Raw genomic sequence first — 19,813 nt, 5'->3', positions numbered from 1 at the left:
GCGCACCATCAATAAATACCAGCTAAAACGTCTAGGTTCATATATAAGGCGCACCGGATTATAAGGCGCACCTGATTATTAAGATGAATGACCAGCAGACCTGTGCACAGTTCAAGGCAGCTGTTGTCTGTAAGTACGGTTGAAGGCGCACTGGACTAAGGCAGGAGGGAGGAATCAAAGGATTTTTTGTGCACCTTATAGTCCAAAAAATATATTCTGTTTATAGGAAACCTACCATCAGAAGTAGATCTAATGGTAGATTAGTTCCTCCTGCCTCTGCCCTAATTCCTTTAATTTCTAAGAAAATCTAAGGATTTTTTGTGCACCTTATAGTTCGAAAATTATGGTATATATTCTGTTTAAAGGAAATCTACCATCAGAAGTAGATCTAATGGTAGATTCCTCCCTCCTGCCTCTGCACTAATCTGTAATTTAATAATCCTGGAACCTAACTTGTTAAAAACTTTATTTTAGTAATATGTAAATTAACTGCAGAGGCTACTGGGGCGTGTACTAGCCTGGCCGGGCACTGGGAGCTAAGGCTACTCCACTCCCCAGGAGCCCCTGCAGGTAATTTACATATTACTAAATTAAAGTTTTTAACAAGTTATGTTCCAGGATTATTAAATTACATATTAGGACAGAGGCAGCAGGAGGAATCTACCATCGAATAGACTTTCACATTCCTCTTGGTAGTTTCTTAAAGTGGTGAGGTCAAGGTGTGAGGTTGCTTTCCCTATATTTGTTTTTTAGGAAGAAGATTTTTATTTTTCAGTGTGACCTTTTTGGATATATATTTACAGTAGTTTGTGGATTAGCTTTCATTATTATGTTTCAAACGTAGTAATTTAAAAACTGTTACTACCTGGATGTGGTACTGGAACCAAACTTTCCACACAGAACACAGTCCCACAAGCAAGCCTGCTACATTATACAGTACCATATACAAATGAAGTACATAGATGAAGAACCAGAACAAGGTTTCTTACATAGAAATTGTACAATCCCCTATCTTACTGCATAGATACAGTACAAAAACATTTTTATTACATACATAGTACAAGAACAAAGCCTACAACATAGATACAACACAGGAAACAAGCTTACTATATAGGTATAGTTTTAGATCCAATATTAAAACTGCATTACATGCTTATAGCGTTTATACTACATATCCAATATTTTGGCAGCGCAGTGAATAAAGTTAAAGTCATGCCATGATTAAGGGTGTTGGTTACACCTGAAACACGTAGGCTTATTTCCCATGAAGGAATACCTGGTGAAAGCTATGCATGTGAATTGATTTGTCTTCTGAAAGACGAGGAAAAAATAAAAGATTGAAAGTTTTAAACAGATCTTCGCTGCCGGAGAGAACCATTTTTCAGATTTCATCTAAGGTCTACTCCATGTATGTATCTGATCACAGCATGTCTCCATGGAGGATGGGGGGAATAAAAGTCTATGTCTATGTGATCAGATAGATACACGGGGTAGACATTGCAAATGTAACAGGACCTTAGAAATCATCCTGGTCACATGACATGTAGTGTTCAATGATGTAAACGAGCTCTTGCTCAATGTTCTACGCAACAGCATGTCCTAAGCAGTGAGGCCTGTCAATCAGGAACAAGGAGGCAGGGCAATGCAAGTAAAATTTATTATGCAAGACTCATGGTCAGTGGACACTAGTAGGAACTATTTAGTGATAAGGACACTGCATCTTAATCATAGTTTTTAATAAAGTATTAATTTGGGGTGGGTTAATTTTAAATGGCAGGTTCTATATGTTACTGTATTCACACTGCTAGGAGCTACTCAGCAGGGTGAACGCTTCCTACCAGTTAAAATGACAGGTTGAGTTCCTCTAAACAATTTTTTTATAGATCTATGTTGAGATGCAGGTATAAAGGAGCTTTCCTTACTAATTTCACAGCGCATCAAGTAGCCATCAAAGGTATTGAGGTGCAGTGAGCAGCCGTTAGCCCCTCAAGGAGCCTAAAACACAAGGAGACTGCCCAAACTGGCCTATTATGACGCGCCATTGCCTATTACACTTTATTAAGTTGTTATAACTAGTTCTCATCCATACGAAACAAGAATATTATTTTCAATAGACATAACACACGACAAAAAATAATAAAATCATGGTGATTGTTACAATATATACAGTGCAAATTGTAATCTACACTCCCAAGTACAACGGTGCCTATAATTTTCCAACTAGCAGAACAAAAGAGCACATGAAATAAAACATATCCCTGAACGAGTTCACAGAATGATCCGCAGATTTAAAAATGGGGCACACAACACCCTCTGTTCACGTCTTTGACTGCCGAACAGCAGGAGTCGGATTTTTCCCTTTTATGTGCCTCATTATAAAATATAGGTTATAAGTACAATGTGCAATAGACTTCTTTTTACCAGTTTAATGAATGTATCTTTGACACTCCACATTGGCAAGAAAGGCAAACCTGATCGGGGGATGCTACTTACAAGAATGAACACAAAAAAGACCCTAGCTCCTTCTGGCAGCTAAAAAGTTTTGTATTCCCTAATTGTCTTTTACGATAGGGGTGTCTGGTTTTAAAAAAAAAAAGAATTTACAAAAATCTGCTAGAAGGGTAAAGCCTGAATTAGGATGGAGTTAGGCACTTACCTACCATTGGTTTCATTAGTTATGGTTAAAAAAAAATGGGTTTTGGATGGGGTTACAATGTTAATTCCTGTTTCTTTTCTACTTCTGCTTTGAAAGCTACAGGTTACAGTGGGCAGTGTTAGGCTATGTTCACATCTCGCTTTTTGCATGCGCTGAGCGTCTACATTGACATATTCTGGTAGACTTAGGCACAGTTTTTGCCTCTAGTATAAGTTCATATAGTGTGTAAAAATCAGGATTGAAGGATGCAGCAAGCTACATCTTTGCATCCTGAGTGACACATATGCTCAACGGAGGCCACTAAACTCTATAGGCGGCAGATGCAGCACTACTGCATCTCCCCCCTTCCTCCGCTGAGCAGGGGGTGGATCTCAGTGATGTCACTGTCCATATAAGGATAGTGACATCACTGAAAAACACCCCTTACATTGACAGCAGTCAATCACTGGCTGCTGGTGATATTTACTCTTCCTTCCACAATCAGGCACCAGATGACATTTCCCGACATCCTCACAACAGAGGAACACAACGAAGTGTGAATCCAGCTATAAAAAGTTTGATACAGATACAACACCCCTGCCAATGTATAGACAAGGGGGTAGTTGCGAATAGGGCCCTCTACCTGTCAGGATCCATCTGGTGAGCCTGCGCAACTCACCCAAGGGATAATGCAGAGAGATGTCAGGTAATCAGCAGATGTAGCCTCTGCCTGGAAAGGCAATAGTTACATGGGTGTAAGATGTTATCCAATTATGTGTCTGTATTGTAAACTGGAGTGTGATTGAAAAGTTTAAAACCCCTGTGCAGTGGGAGCACATAGTCTTTGCCTGTCAGCAGTCCAGACCACATGGTCTGAGTGAAGAAAGAGAGACAGTGTGTAGCACACCTTCAGTGCTGCCACAGAAACCAATCCCAGGAACTGAGTCAGGAGACTCTAACCCAGAGATGCAGCTTCCACATTTTGGACACAGCTCCATCTCAAATCTCCCAGTCTGCATCTACTATCCGGCTGGTGCACTATTCCTTAGGACCGCTCTCCACGACCACTCCAGTACCAGAATCCGAATCAGCTGTTTGACCATTTTGGCCCTTTCTGATCCCTGGATACAGCTGGATACGTCTACCATCACTGGCTTCCCCATCCATTACCCAGCGACCTATCTTACAGACACTCAGGGGTTGCCACAGGGAGAAACCAGTACTTCAGCCTCTGCCTCCATATTTCTTGCACACACCACCTGCTGGAGACCTGCCAGACTTTAGGACAGCCCTCCAGTCCCTGTACCAAGCACCGTGACATCAGCACACCCTAGGCCGCAACCGCCAGCCACTCCGGTATTCTGGGCCCCGGCTGCCTCCAGGATTTAGGTTAAATAAAAGCTGTGGCTGAACACAAGTTTTACAGTTGTCCTGTGGTTATTGGAGGATAAGTCACGACTTACTGGGTTACCTCTGGGGTACATGGTTTAGCCTATCAACATTTTTGTTTCCGCCTAGATTTTCATGTTAATAAATTGATTCAAGGTAATAACATCTGCATTGCATACCAGAGTCATCATAACCATGCCAACTAGAAGTGCGCACAAACCCGTTATGCCTGGATACCTCATGATTTATATCTGTAACTGCTGCATTGCTCAAAAATGTGTAATCTACCCTCTGTCCATAGACTGTCAGCCATTCACTGATAGATATCTAAGTGATCACAGATATGGTCTGTTTCTATTGTAGAAAGAGCTCATCATTTTTTGAGTCATGTATGATTCCTGATATCCTGCTAATTGGCTTCTAAATCATATATAGAGTTTATATCGGGATTTAGCATTTTATTGACTTAATGTTTTTCAGATTTGTTAAAATCATTACATGAAATATTAACACTAATGATGAGTGGACACTCCAGTCAAAGCTAATTCATTGAGTAACACATGGTGCAGGGCCTGAGCATGACTCATTCATTGTACTCCTAGAAGCTCGCTAGAACCTGGACCCTTCAGGTCCTGCATAATTCAATGTATCAGCTGTGACTGGAGTGTGCCTTTAAATCACTCCAGCCACGCATGCACAGACACTAACATGCGCGTGGTGCTGTGTGCCGCGATTTTTGCGAGGGTCGTTTTGGGATGACATAATTGGAGAATGATGCTCCTGCCGGCGTGGATGTGTGACTTAAATGTGGTATTTAAAGCTTTAATGGCGAGTGGTGTTGAGCCGAACCTGGACCTGAACTTCTACTAAAGTTCAGGGTTGGGCCCAGGGAACCCAAACCCACAAAGTTCAGTACTAACACGAACTTTGTTGTTCGGGTCCGCTAAACTCTAATTTATTCCTTTCCACCATATAAATAAAAGTTGAATACATTGGGGGAGATTTATCAAGCTGCCTAAGAGTAAGAATGTGCTTAGTTACCCATGGCAACCAATTATAGCCCCCCCCCCCCGTAAAATATTCATGAGCACTGGTTAAATTAAAGCTGTGCTGTAATTGGTTGCCATGGGCAACTTAGCACATTTTTACTCTTAGGCAGCTTGATAAATCTCCTCCATTGTGTGTTAAAATGTCTTAAAATTTGGTCACTTCTCATAATTTTAGATACAGGATTAATGCACTTCACTGTGATATTTTAGATATATTTGTACCAGTTTATAATGTGTTAACAGTAGAGATGAGCGAGCACTAAAATGCTCGGGTGCTCGTTATTCGAGACGAACTTTTCCCGATGCTCGAGTGCTTGTCTCGAATAACGAACCCCATTGAAGTCAATGGGAGACCCGAGCATTTTTTTAATAAAACTGAACAGTAAAAGAACAGTGCAAAAAAAAAAAATTCCAGATGTTTGCAGATGTTTTGCTTGTAAGAACACATTGAAATAACACTATTCTTCACTTTGCCGGTGTTCGCGCGTGTCTCCCGCTAAGTTAGGAGATGTGCACGAACATCTGGAATGTGAAGAATAGTGTTCTTTCAATGTGTTCTGCACTTAAATGCTCCTGTGTTCACTGTTTTTAATGTTTTAATTCTATTCTTCACATTGCAGGTGTGCGCGCGTGTCTCCCGATAGGTTCAGAGATACGCGCGCACAGCTGCAAAGTGAAGAATAGAATTAAAACATTAAAAACAGTGAATACAGGACCATTTAAGTGCAGAACACATTGAAAGAACACTATTCTTCACATTCCAGATGTTCCGAACATCTCCTAACTTAGCGGGAGACACGCGCGAACACCTGGAAAGTGAAGAATAGTGTTATTTCAATGTGTTCTTACAAGTAAAACATCTGCAAACATGTGCAATATTTTTTTTTACAATAAAATACTTTTATTCAATTTATTTTATTAATTTACTGCTCGATCTCGAGCCGGCGAGATACTCGTCCGAGTAACGAGCCGGTCCGAGTATGCTAATACTCGACCGAGCAGTATACTCGGACGAGTATACTCGCTCATCTCTAGTTAACAGTATTCTAATGTGATTGTGCCCTTTAAATATGTAATTTAAAGGGGTTTTAGCAACAATTTAAGTTACCTCTAGAGATGAGCGAATATACTTGTCCGAGCTTGATGCTCGTTCGAGTATTAGCGGACTCGAAACTGCTTGTTGCTTGGACGAGTATTTTGCCCGCTCAAGAACTGCTCGAGCCAATGCAAATTGGCTTCTGAAAAGTTAGCAGATGTATGGAAACATCTGCAATGTGTTCTTCACACATATTGTTCTTCACATACTATTGTGAAGAACACCGTTCTGCACTCGTGTCTCCTGCTAAGTTAGCAGATGTACACGAACATCTGCAATGTGTTCTTCAGTGAAGAAGAGATTGCAGATGTTTCCATACATCTGCTAACTTATCAGAAGACATTATTTCTCAATAAAATGACACATTTTATTGCCAAGCCTTGGTCCCTTTCAAAAACGCTTGACTCTTGTCTCCCATTGACTTCAATGGGACTCGTTATTCAAAACGAGCACTCCAGCATCGGCACTAGTTCGTCTTGAATAACGAGCATTTTAGTGCTCGCTCATCTCTAGTTACCCCGTTCCCAGGGTTCCTGTTCTCGTGAATGGTGTGGGGGTCCCTGTAGTCACATCCTAGCCAATCAAATTGTTATCTCCTTTCCTGTGAAAAGGGGATAACTTAAACAGTTAGTAATATCCCTTCAAGTTTTGCAGAGTTGGTGTTTAGACTCAGTACATGCGAACGTCCAAGCAGTAAGTGGTCAGTTTATAAAATGAGCCTTCCCTAGTAAGTACCGTATATACTCGAGTATAAGCCGACCCGAGTATAAGCCGAGGCCCCTAATTTTACCACAAAATACTGGAAAAACCTGTTGACTCGCGTATAAGCCGAGGGTGGGAAATGCATTGGTCCCAGCCCCCTCCAGTATTTAGCCAGCCAGCCCCTGCCCCAGTGTATATAGCCAGCCAGCCCCTGCCCCAGTGTATATAGCCAGCCAGCCCCTTCCCCAGTGTATATAGCCTGCCAGCCCCTGCCCCAGTGTATATAGCCTGCCGCCGCTGCCGGAAAGATAGCACAGAAGATATACAGGGGTCGCCGGAAAGGTGAGTTTAGATATATTTATTTTTTTGACTCGAGTATAAGCCGAGTTTGGATTTTTCAGCACATTTTTTGTGCTGAAGAACTAGGCTTATACTCGAGTATATAAGGTAATTTGGAGAAGTGTTCAGTAATACCAAGATGAGAGCCAGACCCGGCAGCAATAGCTATATTATCAGAAGTTTTAACACCACAAGAAACCTATAGCATTGGGAACCTGCTCTCAGGAAACAACTCAAGTACCCATTACCTTAGTAGTGTGGCCCATAGGAGCAGCCAAGTGAAAGCCAGGGGATATAGTAGTGCTGAAGAGCCTAGAGCAATGAGACTTTGAAGAAGCTGAAAGGACTACAGATTTTGAACACTAGCGGGGCCTGGAGGAGATAAAGATCAGAGAAAGTGGAGCTGTGTATTTAGATATTCAGACCGCTGCTGTGGCAACTTTGAACTTGGGCCTAAAATTTTCATCTTTTTATGGAGGATTATAACTACAAAGCTTTTAGTTAGCAAACAGTCATTTAGTAAATTTCTATGTTGGATAACTTTTCCTGCCTGCTGGTTCTTGTTGTCCTGTCATCATCAAGGACACCCTTATTTATCACCTTTGGGCCAGGATATTACCATACAAGGTTTTTGCCTTAGGGGTTCACTGGTTCACCATCTTCAGGGCTGGAAACAGCACTGGGCATTCCCTGGCAAGTGCTGGGGCCCAGAGCTGCTGGGGGGGGCCCATATAAGGCTGTACATAAGGAATCTATAGGGTGTGAGGGTATCTTTATATAAAATAATGGGGCTTATATAAAATAACCATGTTGGGGCTGTTTGGTATGATAAACTAGGAAATATTTTAGGGCAAAAGACTGTTTTAGTTTCAGAATTTTTAATGCCGCCATGTGAGTTTACTGCAAAGAGGCCTACTGAGGCTCTGTCACCCAGGGGCCTACTGATACCTGGAGCTGACCCTGACCATCTTACACCTTACCTGCCTGCTGACCACTGCCCACAGTCTCGTGACTACTGCTAATAGACATTTTAGATTTTCACTTGAGTGACAAATATACAGTTTGTATATATCTGCAAATGTAACTTGAAGCTGATGATAACCCAATGTAAAAATTGCCCCCTCCCTATTCATACCATAACATACTAGATAATTTATAACTTTTGTCTATTAAAGGAAATCTACCAGTTGCATGGTAGTAAATTAAGCTATATAACCTTACCTGTATGAAGTCACTTATAAAATATATACATATTTGTATTCTCACACATGCGAGTTACAATCATACACATTTATACAGACACAAAGATATAGCAGCCGGATCACGCTCACCGCTCTGGGTGACCCTGCAATACCACGTTCCTTCCACGCATGCGCCGTGTGCTCTTAACTCCGGCCCTGTATTTGGTCACACTCAGGCGCCACTATTGTGCTCAGTGTTGCGGGAATTACATCAACGTATACTCTACCTATTACCGCTACAGCAGGTACTGTTGTAGTCAAATTCCCTATTGGCCCGTGGTAGTTTAAGAAGCGGATGCTTCTCACACTAAACACTCCCCTTGATGAAGCGATAGCGAAATACGTGTCGGGGTCAATTGCGTGCTGTCCTGTTTACTGGTATGGTATCCTCAGTCTTCAATCTGGTCTTATATTTGTGTCCCCATATGGGTCTTATTTACTATTTAACTGCTGTTATTGCTCAGCCTGATATCTTGTAGTGATTCATCTCCAAGTATTGACTGTTTAGCCTACCTCCTTGCCTACAGACTATTACTTGTGGTCTATTTATTATTGCCCTTTCTCTGTGTAATTGTATTCTGTATTTGATGTATATTTGTGTTAATTTTGTATTTTTCAAGCATTTGTTGTTTTCTTGGAGGAGTACATATTTATTAGCATCGGGCACTCTATGACGTACACTAATTAGTGTGCACTAATTAGCATATTTTTAAAAGTTCCTTTTTTAACAGGAAGAAACACATTATGGGTTCCCTTAAGCTCATGGGCCCAGGTCTGACTGTGAAGTAGACTTTAAGGCCTGAAAAATTTGATACTCCCCATTGCTACGTCACCAACCCTTTTTGAGCACAGCCTTATCCTAACCCTTAAGATAATATGAGCGACTATATAATATGTCCAATTATACATATGTATTAAGATACATTAATTTTCCTGCGGTAATTTGCATCAAATTTATCAAATGTTGAAAAATATTTATAAAACCTGACACATCTTTAAGTCTAATAATTCTGTCCTTAGATATCTGGCTAGACAGGCTAACCAAGGCCCACTTTTTGAAAATGTAAAGGTTTTTCAAGTCACAAACCTAAAAAAGTAGCTAGACCCTAAAATATATTGTATATATTATATATATCATGATTTTCTGACACCAGAATCCTAGCATGCTGTACTTCAGGAAATCATTCCCCCAGTGACTTTCGTATTACCCTAACTTCCATTCAAAAATATGAGGGCCCACTTATTATTCTAGGCCTTGTTGTCAGTCACCTTTCACATTGCATCTCTAAGACAGTTTAACAAATGAAAGTCTCACAATGATTTCTTGTTATGGGTTACATGGCCCTCATTTTGGTACTCAACTTTTAGGCCCTCCTTTTGTACTGCTTGGTCAAAGGTTTATGATCGCATTCATTTCGCAGCTGACAGAAACTTTGGTGCAGAGTGATTCTGAGGTATGAAGCTTCTCTATTTCAATGGCTGACATGTGATATGTCTATTAGAAGTGTCCATCATCGCACAACCTTTATACTTCACTATACAAAAAAAAGGCGGGAAAAAGCAAATCGCACCAAGTTCTGTCATACAGGACTGGACATAGTATGGAGACCGAGATGTGTGTGTGCTACAAAACATTTGCCCTGACACAATTCCTGTCAGCCATTTTAGTTCTTCTTGACTAAGATTTTGGTTTTCCAGTCAGGTGTTACCTCAGACAACACTCCCTTCCCTGTCAAAGCACCGAAAGTATGTCATAGCTGCAGGACAACATAGATTTAAAATCTCTGGCCTAAATTATGTGATTTCATTTTTGAAGTTTAGGCGCAGCTTAATTTTTTAGACTAAACTATTGACTTTTTCTCCCACACCAACCAATATTTTATTTTTACAAAACGTGGTCAAGTTCGGAGGGGCAAGGCCTTTGACAATGTCACAAATTTACTAAAATGTATGCCACAAAGTGCTAAAGGACATCTACTACCAGGATTCAGGATTGTAAACACATACTGGTGTGCGTCCTCTCTGACAGGAGCCGCTCTTCTTTAAGCTTCTTATGCCTTTGTTTTTAAGATGAAAAGGCTTTGAAATTTATGCAAATGAGCCTGTGGGGCTCCAGGTTCCATTAATATCTATGGAGCCTGGAGCCCCTCAGGCTCATTTGCATAATTTTAAACCTTTTTTTGAGGGGGAAAAACAAGGGCATAAGAAGCTAAAAGAAGAGCAGATCCTGCCAGAGGGGGCACAACATTTACAATCCTGAATCCTGGTGGTACATGTCCTTTAAGTCATCAGACAGATACAGTACATGGCAGTGGAGGCCTGTGTCCACATCATGATTTTAACTACAGCCTAATTTTCCTCCTCCCCCCTCCCTGTCACGAAGAACACAAAATGTGATAAACACGAAGCCGTTTCTGCTAATAGCCCACAAAGAGGCCAAGGTTACGTGGATGCATTATAACCCTAATAGAATTAATTGCATTTACTCCTGTAATATTACCAAGTGTAAAAGCTATTCAGCCTAATAGATAAAATTTGCTGTTGATCATAAACAGAGAGACTGGAGTGAAAGAATTCATTATCTGCAATTACAGACATTTCCTGGATTTAACTATTAAAGTGTGCGGCGTCCATGGGGAAACTGAACTTTCAATGCGAATAGCGTTTCTGGTAAATTCCATCCATTATTAAATCATTACTGTCATTTATTATTTATCAAATTCTGCATATTACACCACCAAACTAGGAGGTAAACATGTGCCCCGCAGGTCATTGCAGCAAAAATTATGCCATTTTGTCCAAAGTGACAAAAATCTGTAATGTCAGTGCGGGGGGAGGGGGGGAGCACCACTGGACTAACGTATCTACATACAGATATAACTTTATACATTTTATTGAAGCAAGAAAACAATAGGAGGTGCAGTGAGTGCGGTTACACAAGGCCCCAGGATCCCTCAATGACCAATAATTAAGGAACCAAAATAAGGAACCCTACACCCTCCCATCAACCCAATTTCTCTCTATATAAGTAAATGTAAGTCAAGGGGCTCTGGTAAACAGTAATATGTGGGAACAAAAAAGAATAGGATGTCAGTTATGTTGTTACATAAGGGATGACAGGGGGGAAAGTAATTCCTATATGCAAAAAGGGTTATTGAAACACAGGTATTTACCTTATATACTCGAGTATAAGCCTAGTTTTTCAATACAAAATTTGTGCTCAAAAACCCTAACTCGGCTTATACTCGAGTCAACAAAAAAAATTAAGTCAAAACTCACCTTTCTGACATCACCTGTAAGTCCTCTTCTGTCTGGGACAGTCTGAGACAGAAGAGGACCTATGGGGGACGTCGGAAAGATGAGTACAGTGTTATTTTTTTTCCTACTACAGGGGCTGGGCAGGCTGTATGCTACAGGGGCTGGCAGACTATATACTGGGAGGCTGTAACCAATGCATTTCCCACCCTCGGCTTATACTCGAGTCAATAGGTTTTCCCAGTTTTTTGTGTTGAAATTAGGGGTTTCGGCTTATACTCGGGTCGGCTTATACTCGAGTATATACGGTACTGGAGGAAATGGGTACATCCTAATCTGACTTTAAAGGGTCTCCGTAACCATCTAGTCCCCTCATGTACGTCATGAAATGTCCTTTCTAAAGTTCCCTCTTTTATGTGAATTCTCACCTGTTTGCCCATATAAAATTTCCTCCAAAGTCATAAGAAAATGAGCTGAGAAGCGTCATATTTTTCTGAGATTAGTCAAGTTTAGAGGCTGCAGATGGAGTGTCACTTTGGGCACCCCTTTTCCCCTTTTATAGTGTCCTTTTTGTTGTTATATTAAAGATAACAATCTCATCTTTTAGAGAGGCTTGAGGTTCTGTGATTTACAGATCCAGAGATTCTGTCGATTAATTTAGTATAATACTCATAATATCTCACTATTATACCCACTTAAGGGGGTAAATTTACCTTAAACCCTCTACATTTTCCTACAAAAAAAATGAGGTATGTAATATATATGCATCTCAGTGAAATGTGAGACAAATTCTATTCATGAAACCTATGTGATCTCCATTCACAATCTAAAGGATGATAAAATCCAGGTAAGACAAAACAAAAAAAATAAATAAAAAATTAGCCAAAAAAAACAACTTTAGAAAAAAAAGGGTTTTCTGCAAAATCAGTTGCATCATAGACTGTAATATTATAATGGTGAACACTATACTGTAAACTATACGATAGGGCTGCATATACAGTGTTTCTCTGTATAGGGTGTGGCTGCATAATAGGTTGTAGCTATATAATGGTGAAGATGTATATCTAGTAAATATACGTCTGCTTATATACAGGGTTATATAGTCAGTACGGTTGAAAAAAGACATCAAGTTTAACCCAGAAAAGAAAGGGAAGGGATTACATAAGGAAGGGATATAAGGGAACACAATTCCATATTATATTATAACCATACGTGTTATTTTGAAATAAAAAGGTATCTAGGCCCTTCTTGAAGCTTGCTGCTGTTCCTGCTGTGAGCAGCTCCTGAGCTCAGCTATTCCACAGATTCACAATTCTTACAGTAAAGAAGCCTTGTTTTCTCCAGACAGAGACAGCGCCCCCTTGTCTTTTGATGTAATTTAACCAGAAACTATTTTCCAACCATCTTTTTTGTATGGACCATTTATATATTTATATAAATTAGTCAAGTCCCCTCTTTAGAAATTTGTTTTTAAGACTAAATAAATCAAATTCTTTTACTCATTCTCCATACCCCCTTTTAATGTTGTGGCTCTTCATTGTTCCCTCTACTGCTCCAGGGCTTCCTTTTTATGGACTAGTACCCAGAACTGAACCCTATATTCCAAGTGAGGCCCAACCAATGCCTTGTACAGAGGTAATATCGCAGCCCTATCCCGGGAGCGCAGACCACTTCTGATACATGACAAGATCTTACTTTAGAGTGACATTGCATGCCGTTATACGGGGTGTTGCTCATTATAGGGTGTGGCACTTTAATTGGGTATGATTGTTTGATAGGTTGTCCCTGTAAATGGTGTAGCTCAATATTGTCAGGGAGGATTTATTCATTAAGCATCCCACTGAAGTTTTGGGGTCTCAGAAATCAGCCCCCCCCCCCTTCCCCACACACACCTCCTCAGAACACCTATTTATGACACCTTAGAGGGGGTCTACAGATATAACTTTGCTTATGGAGTGAGAGATACCAAATAATCCCTATAAACAAAAATGTAGAGCTGTATGATAGGATGCAATTATATCATAGTGTGTAGCTGTATAATGGTGTAACTGTATAGACTGTAAAGAAATGCAGAACTATATTAAGGGTGTAGCTGTATATGGAATACAGTTGTATCAAAGGTTGTAGCTGTATTATGGTGTATTGCATATACTGGACTGTACTGTTGAACTGTATATGGAGTGTAGCTGTACAATAGGATATAGTTTTATCAACGGTTGTAGATGCATAACGTTGTAGCTATAGATACAATATTTTAACGAGGTACGTAGTGTGTACTGCAGCTATATACAGGTTGTAGCTGTATACTAGGGTACAGCGGAATCATACAGTATGTTGTGACTGTGTAATGGTGTAGCTTTATGTACAGTAATGCAGAGTAATATAAACAAGGGTTCATTTGCATCATAGGTAGTAGATGTGGAGCTATATATATATATATATATATATATATATATATATATATATATATATATATATATGGCTGTACATATGATACAGTTCTAGCTGTATAATAAAGTAGCTGTATTTAGGGTGTGGCTGTACTATGGATACAATTGTGGCACAGGATGTGCAATAGTATAACTGTATATAAGGTGTAGCTGTGCAATAGTGTAACTGTATATAGGGTGTAGCTGTATACCATGTGTATTTTAGGTTGTACTGCATTCACAATCTATAAATACTCTAATGTTTCCCTTATACTATGCCACACATCTACGTCGTTACCAAATTACTGTAAGTGTGGCCTGACATCACTATCTAGTCTTGGAAATGGATGCCCTAGTGCTTTGTCCTTGTCCTTAGAGCTGCGTGCCTGTCACAGAACGTCTGGGAAGAATAATTTCACTTTGGCTTTGTTTTTTTCCGCTGACACTCACTAGAATCTATACATCCCATTACGCAGCTGGCTGTGACTCAACGCTGCTTTGGGTGACAGCTTGTCCCATTGTTACCGCTGCTCTGAAATTGACACCCCTTTCATATGCGGAGTGGAAATCAGGTACCTTAAAAGAAAGTCTGGCGATGAAGAATCTCCGTATACCGTTCCCAAACACAAACTCAACTTTTTGTTACATCTGGTTGTAACAGTGACATGTATCATTTTGTATCAAGTTTTACTTCCTAACTTGTGAGTAGTTGTCTTGCAATACCTATTGCCGAGAGGCCCAACTTTAGATTTTTTGGTTGTGCAGATTACAATACTGTAGACTAGACTAATTTTTAGTTACAAGGGTTTTTTGGCCCAATCAGTGTAGGTGATACTGATTTACATGACCAGAATGTGTACACCTCCATTTTTTTAATATAGTTGCAATCATTGTACATAAATTATATTAACATTAAAGGGGTTGTCTAGTTTCCTCTATCTACCGGATACGGGATAACTTGCTGATTGGTGCATGTCCGAATGCTGGGACACCAATTGATTACAAAAATGTAGGTATTGTACCTCCTAATGATCAGAGCAGCTGATTAGATCGGGGCCTGCTGATCTAATTATCTCTAAGGCACTGACCGAGATAGCCGAGTGTAGGCCACTTCTCCCAGTGCCACAGACAGAGAGTGTCCGTCCAGCCATTCCATTCATTTTGGGCCCAACGGCTTCAACAGTCCTATGGATAGGGGAAAACCAACTTGATGTGGCACTTGATATGGCTGGACAAGCCCTTTAAGCTATTACAACGTTATTTGTAAAGAGACATTTTTAGTTTAAATAGTTCCATAGGGTTGTCTTTTATCCAAACCTCTATAACCAAGGACCCATTATAAAGGACCTTTGTCAACCAAAAGGACCTGTAGTATCAAGGTAGGCCAAGGTTTTCTGAAAATAAAGACATTTCCCTAATAAAAAACAACTATTCCAAATTTATGAAATCCATCACGAGTCCAGTGTCGCCGCCCCAGTGGTTCCCATTGATTTTGCATTATGTTGTATATAATTCCCATGACTGCTAGGACGTACAGCTCTTGATCACCGACACCAGGGACCGACTGATGCAGTCATTACGGTCTGGCAATGTTATTGCAGCTCACTTTCCATAGCATGGTCGCTACACAGTGTACAGAGAGAGTCCGCCTTACATATTGGGTTGGGCCTGAGTGTCACCAATCTCCCATGAGTGCCAGACCATGATTGGAGAACGCTATAACCCAGACGCAAACCTTAATAACCATTTATAAAAAAAAAAAAGCAAACATCCGATCAGTTGATTTTATTGTAAGCTACAGATTGGTGAAGTAACAGATTGGATATCTGTCATATGGCCGACCAATCGGTGGAGCAAAAAATTTAAAAAAAAATTGTAAAAGATGTAAAAAACTAAAATTTTTCTGCTTTACCTGATTTTTACGTCAGATCTACAGTCTTCTGGTTTACTAAATATTACTTATTTTCAAAGAGCAATGCAGAATTCTTGTTTTACTATAGTTACGATTTCTGAGGCCCATGATTCCTAGAGATATTTGTATGGTAATGAATATAGACCTCATATGTGTCCAAAACATTTTTTTTTAAATATAGTCAATTTGTGGAAAGAACCTAACTACACCCATAGTGGTAATGTCCTAGTGGTGTCACTTACAATATGACATGTGCTAGTACTGTACTGTATGTATCAATATCACCACCACCTCCCGTGCATTTTGTCGATTAGTAGTCCTAAACATATTTTATATACTTTAATATTAAATTTGGGATGGGGGCAGAGGATGGGAACCAGTATAACAGCCGGAGGCTTCCATCAGCAGGTGCTGCATAACATTGTTATCATCCATTAGAGACTGGGGAGAGGCTGACTGCAGCAATATTACCAATGAGAACGTCTGCCGTCTATAGTTCCTTCCCCTCTACAGAGAAATCTCTACTGCAAATAAGGTTTTTGGGTTCACATATGTGGATTTTATTATTTTTTAGCATAGGCCACAAACGGATTTTAAGATTGAGTATCCCTTTAAGACAACACCTTACGTGGATCCAGCACTATGTCCTATGATCAATTCTGGCTTTTATTTATGCAATTTACTTAATGATGATGATTGTATCATACGGTTTATACCGTCAATACGTAAGATGATACGGAGAGAGCACAAGGTCAGGGACAAACGGCCTTTCCCGCTGTCTCCATATAAAAGCTCGGAACCTTATATGAGACCTTGTGTTATGCTAAAGGATTGTGACAGGAACTGCTCTATAATTAATGACCATTTCAAAGGAAGTGACCATTTCTGATGAGTCAGGTGAATTCCGTAATGTAGACGACTGCAGCGAAAGGGGGGTAAGAAAAAAAAATGGAGATTCTGCGAGGAAGAGCGGATTCTACAAACACAAATGATCCTCACGTTCCATCTGATTTATGATGTTTTTTTGTCTTTTATGATAATGAACAGACCCTGGATGACTGCACATCCCGATCATTGTGCCCTTTGATGTTTCTAAACAAAGGGGCCCTCTGGGACATGATCCAGCACCAGGCCTGCCCGGGACACGAATGAACCGATCACTGATAACGGGATATGCAACCTGATAATAACTTCATCTTACAATAAGCCCCTTACACTGCGTTTCTTAAACAGCAACCCCCCTCCCCTCCAGGCCAAGGCTGTGATCAGACCCCATATATGAGCCTCCATCTGCACTGCCTGGACACATTGGAATATTTTCAAGTTCATTTGGCCAGAAAAGAGAATTATATGCTCAGATTTAGGATTTGATTTGAGAAAATAATTTCCTATTCAATGTGCAAAGCAAATTCCACCAGACAGAGACTATGTGGGGGGTTTGTGATGCCCATAGAAATGCAGATATACACCAGCACTATACATTTTGGGAAATGCGCAAAAGAAATCAATGGTGTCACATTAGTTACAATATGCAGCATTGCCTGAGCTTGTGAAACCAAAGAGCGCCATCTAATGGGGCAATATCATGATGACACATAGCAGGGAAAGTGATGGTCTGCATCCTGATGTATTGCTGGTGCCTCAACCCTATATAAAGCTCTCTTACATGCAGTGTTAAAATCCTTATCCCTGTGACAAAATTCCCGGATCAGGGATTCGGACACAATAATTATAAATTAACCCTTCTCCATCTACAATACATTGTATTATCCTTCTAAATGGACACTATTACCATGCACATCCTAGTAGGCAGGGTTGAAAAATTCCAAGAAATTTGCATTTTATTCCCAGAGTCCTTCAAATTATGATAATTAATGAGTCTTATAAATTAAGGCCCTGATTTTGGAAAACCATAATTACTCAAATAGCATGGAAAATATTCTTCCTGTCCTGGTAAAGAGCTTGATAAAGTTAGTCCCTTGACCAAAAAACCAGTGCAAAAAAAATTTCTAATTTATTAATGGGATCTAGCCATGTCCTCCTGCAGACAGTGCCCCAATGCCATAGCACCCAACCTCATGTGAAGGGTGCACCCTGAGTCACGTAAGGAGGAGACCATACGATAATCCAGCTGTAATCTCTGCATTGTGTCTACAACAATGTCCCGGGAAACACTATCCTGCAATATGCGCACAACCAATATGACCTCCATTGAAGACACTGGATGCAAAACTTCCTGATTTTTTTTTTCTCCCTGTTTATGCTTATTCTACAGCATCAGCATCAGGACCACCACAGGCCACTAAATCAAGGTGGCACCAAATGCAGCAGTGCCAGCACATAGCATCACTGCTCCATTCACCTCTCTCCAGTCTCATGCACTGCACCCAATTGCTGCAACACTATGCTTAATACATGAAGCTGGCACAAGAGAAGAAAGCTGCAGGCTTACCTGATGTAGGAGAAACTCTGCAAATCATATCAGAAGAGGGACCTGCACCAACAAATAATCAAGATGGAATGCTGCTCCTGCTCAAGAGGCTGAAATCCCTAGCCACAAAAGCTGACAAAGCATTTACCCTTAATCCATTATGACTGAAAAAGACCGTGAAGCTCCTTCACAACCCTCTTCTTTTCTCCCTCTGCTTCCTGCTCTGAGCATCACTGTACAGTGGCTAATATATAGCAAGAAAAGGCTTACAGAAGCATCCAAGGCTGCAAAGGAAGAGTGGACACCAGCGCCACCTGCTGCACCAGCGCCTAACTGCAACATGCAGCTAGCACACGCTTACAACAATTTTCTGCAAAGGGTTTGCCGCATGACTGACAACACAGAGGGATAAATATTTTAGAAGAAGGGGGTAGGGCATCCTCTGAGATGACAGATGCATGCTAGAGAAGGGTACACCCCTGAAAGATGATGCATGGATATTCTCTATGGCCACTACAGATGGAAGCATTTCTGTTCCCTGGTGCATTTGTTATGCAGTCAAGCATGGCACCAACTTCGATTTGCATTCAGGATGATATATCATTATAGTGAATGTATGGTGCTTAGCAGCAGGGAAGCTATTGAGCGGTCACTGACACCGTCCTGTATAGATACATACAATACGCTAGGCCATAGTAGATAGTAGTACTCCAAATATTGGATTTAGCAAGAGGCTGTTTCTCAATAGAATGATGTCACATAAGGTGTCGACTCTCAGGCAGTATAGAAGGATCAGATGTGTTATTTTTACGTAACATGTAGTAGTAGGAATCCACCTTTGGAAATTTCGCAAATTAATGTTTCGCAAATTAATGTTTCCGATCCCTATTAGACAGGGTTGTCCTTCATAATGTAAGAGGTCACTTATCAGTCACCCCATCCAATAAATGCCAAACCTATCCCCTCTCCAGACATGACCGTATACTTGTATTCCCCATTGCTAGCATGTGAATTCTACTCCAACTATAAAGTATCATTTGTTCTGGCCTTTGTATGGACGCACCTACTCCTGATTTCCCCATGAAATAACAATTCTGAGCTCTTTATTATTTTTGGTATTTATACGCTGTTATAATTTAAAACTAGTGACATCCAGTTATCAATTTTCTCATAAATATTCCAGACATACGCTACAAGAAAAGACAAGACTTACATGTAGGAAATTATTCCACAGAATTATCATTATATGGGGCAAATATTCTGGAAAACAGGCATGGTAGATTTGCTGGCAGGGGTTTACATGTGGTTGGGAGCCATTTTTGATAGTAATGACCA

General features: G+C 40.4%; 1 protein-coding gene across 6 annotated transcripts in view; it reads right to left on the bottom strand.

Moving 5' to 3' along the window:
• The window catches only part of LOC140075677 (sodium channel protein type 2 subunit alpha-like), a 114,804-nt gene extending 96,045 nt beyond the window's left edge, over positions 1-18,759 (bottom strand). For 2 of the 6 annotated variants that reach the window (XM_072121844.1, XM_072121843.1), the window contains exon 1: positions 18,500-18,755. The gene's annotated coding sequence lies outside the window, so the exon portion shown is untranslated. Of the gene's footprint in view, positions 1-18,499 lie in introns of all 6 variants that reach the window. The other 4 variants (XM_072121842.1, XM_072121839.1, XM_072121840.1 and 1 more) reach the window with 4 other exon arrangements.
• Between the last annotated feature and the right edge of the window lie 1,054 nt (positions 18,760-19,813).

The sequence above is a fragment of the Engystomops pustulosus genome, chromosome 8 (genome assembly GCF_040894005.1).
Source record: "Engystomops pustulosus chromosome 8, aEngPut4.maternal, whole genome shotgun sequence".
Lineage (NCBI taxonomy): Eukaryota > Metazoa > Chordata > Amphibia > Anura > Leptodactylidae > Engystomops > Engystomops pustulosus.
Note: the sequence above shows the minus strand (reverse complement) of the source record. Positions and strands in the feature narration are given on the sequence as shown.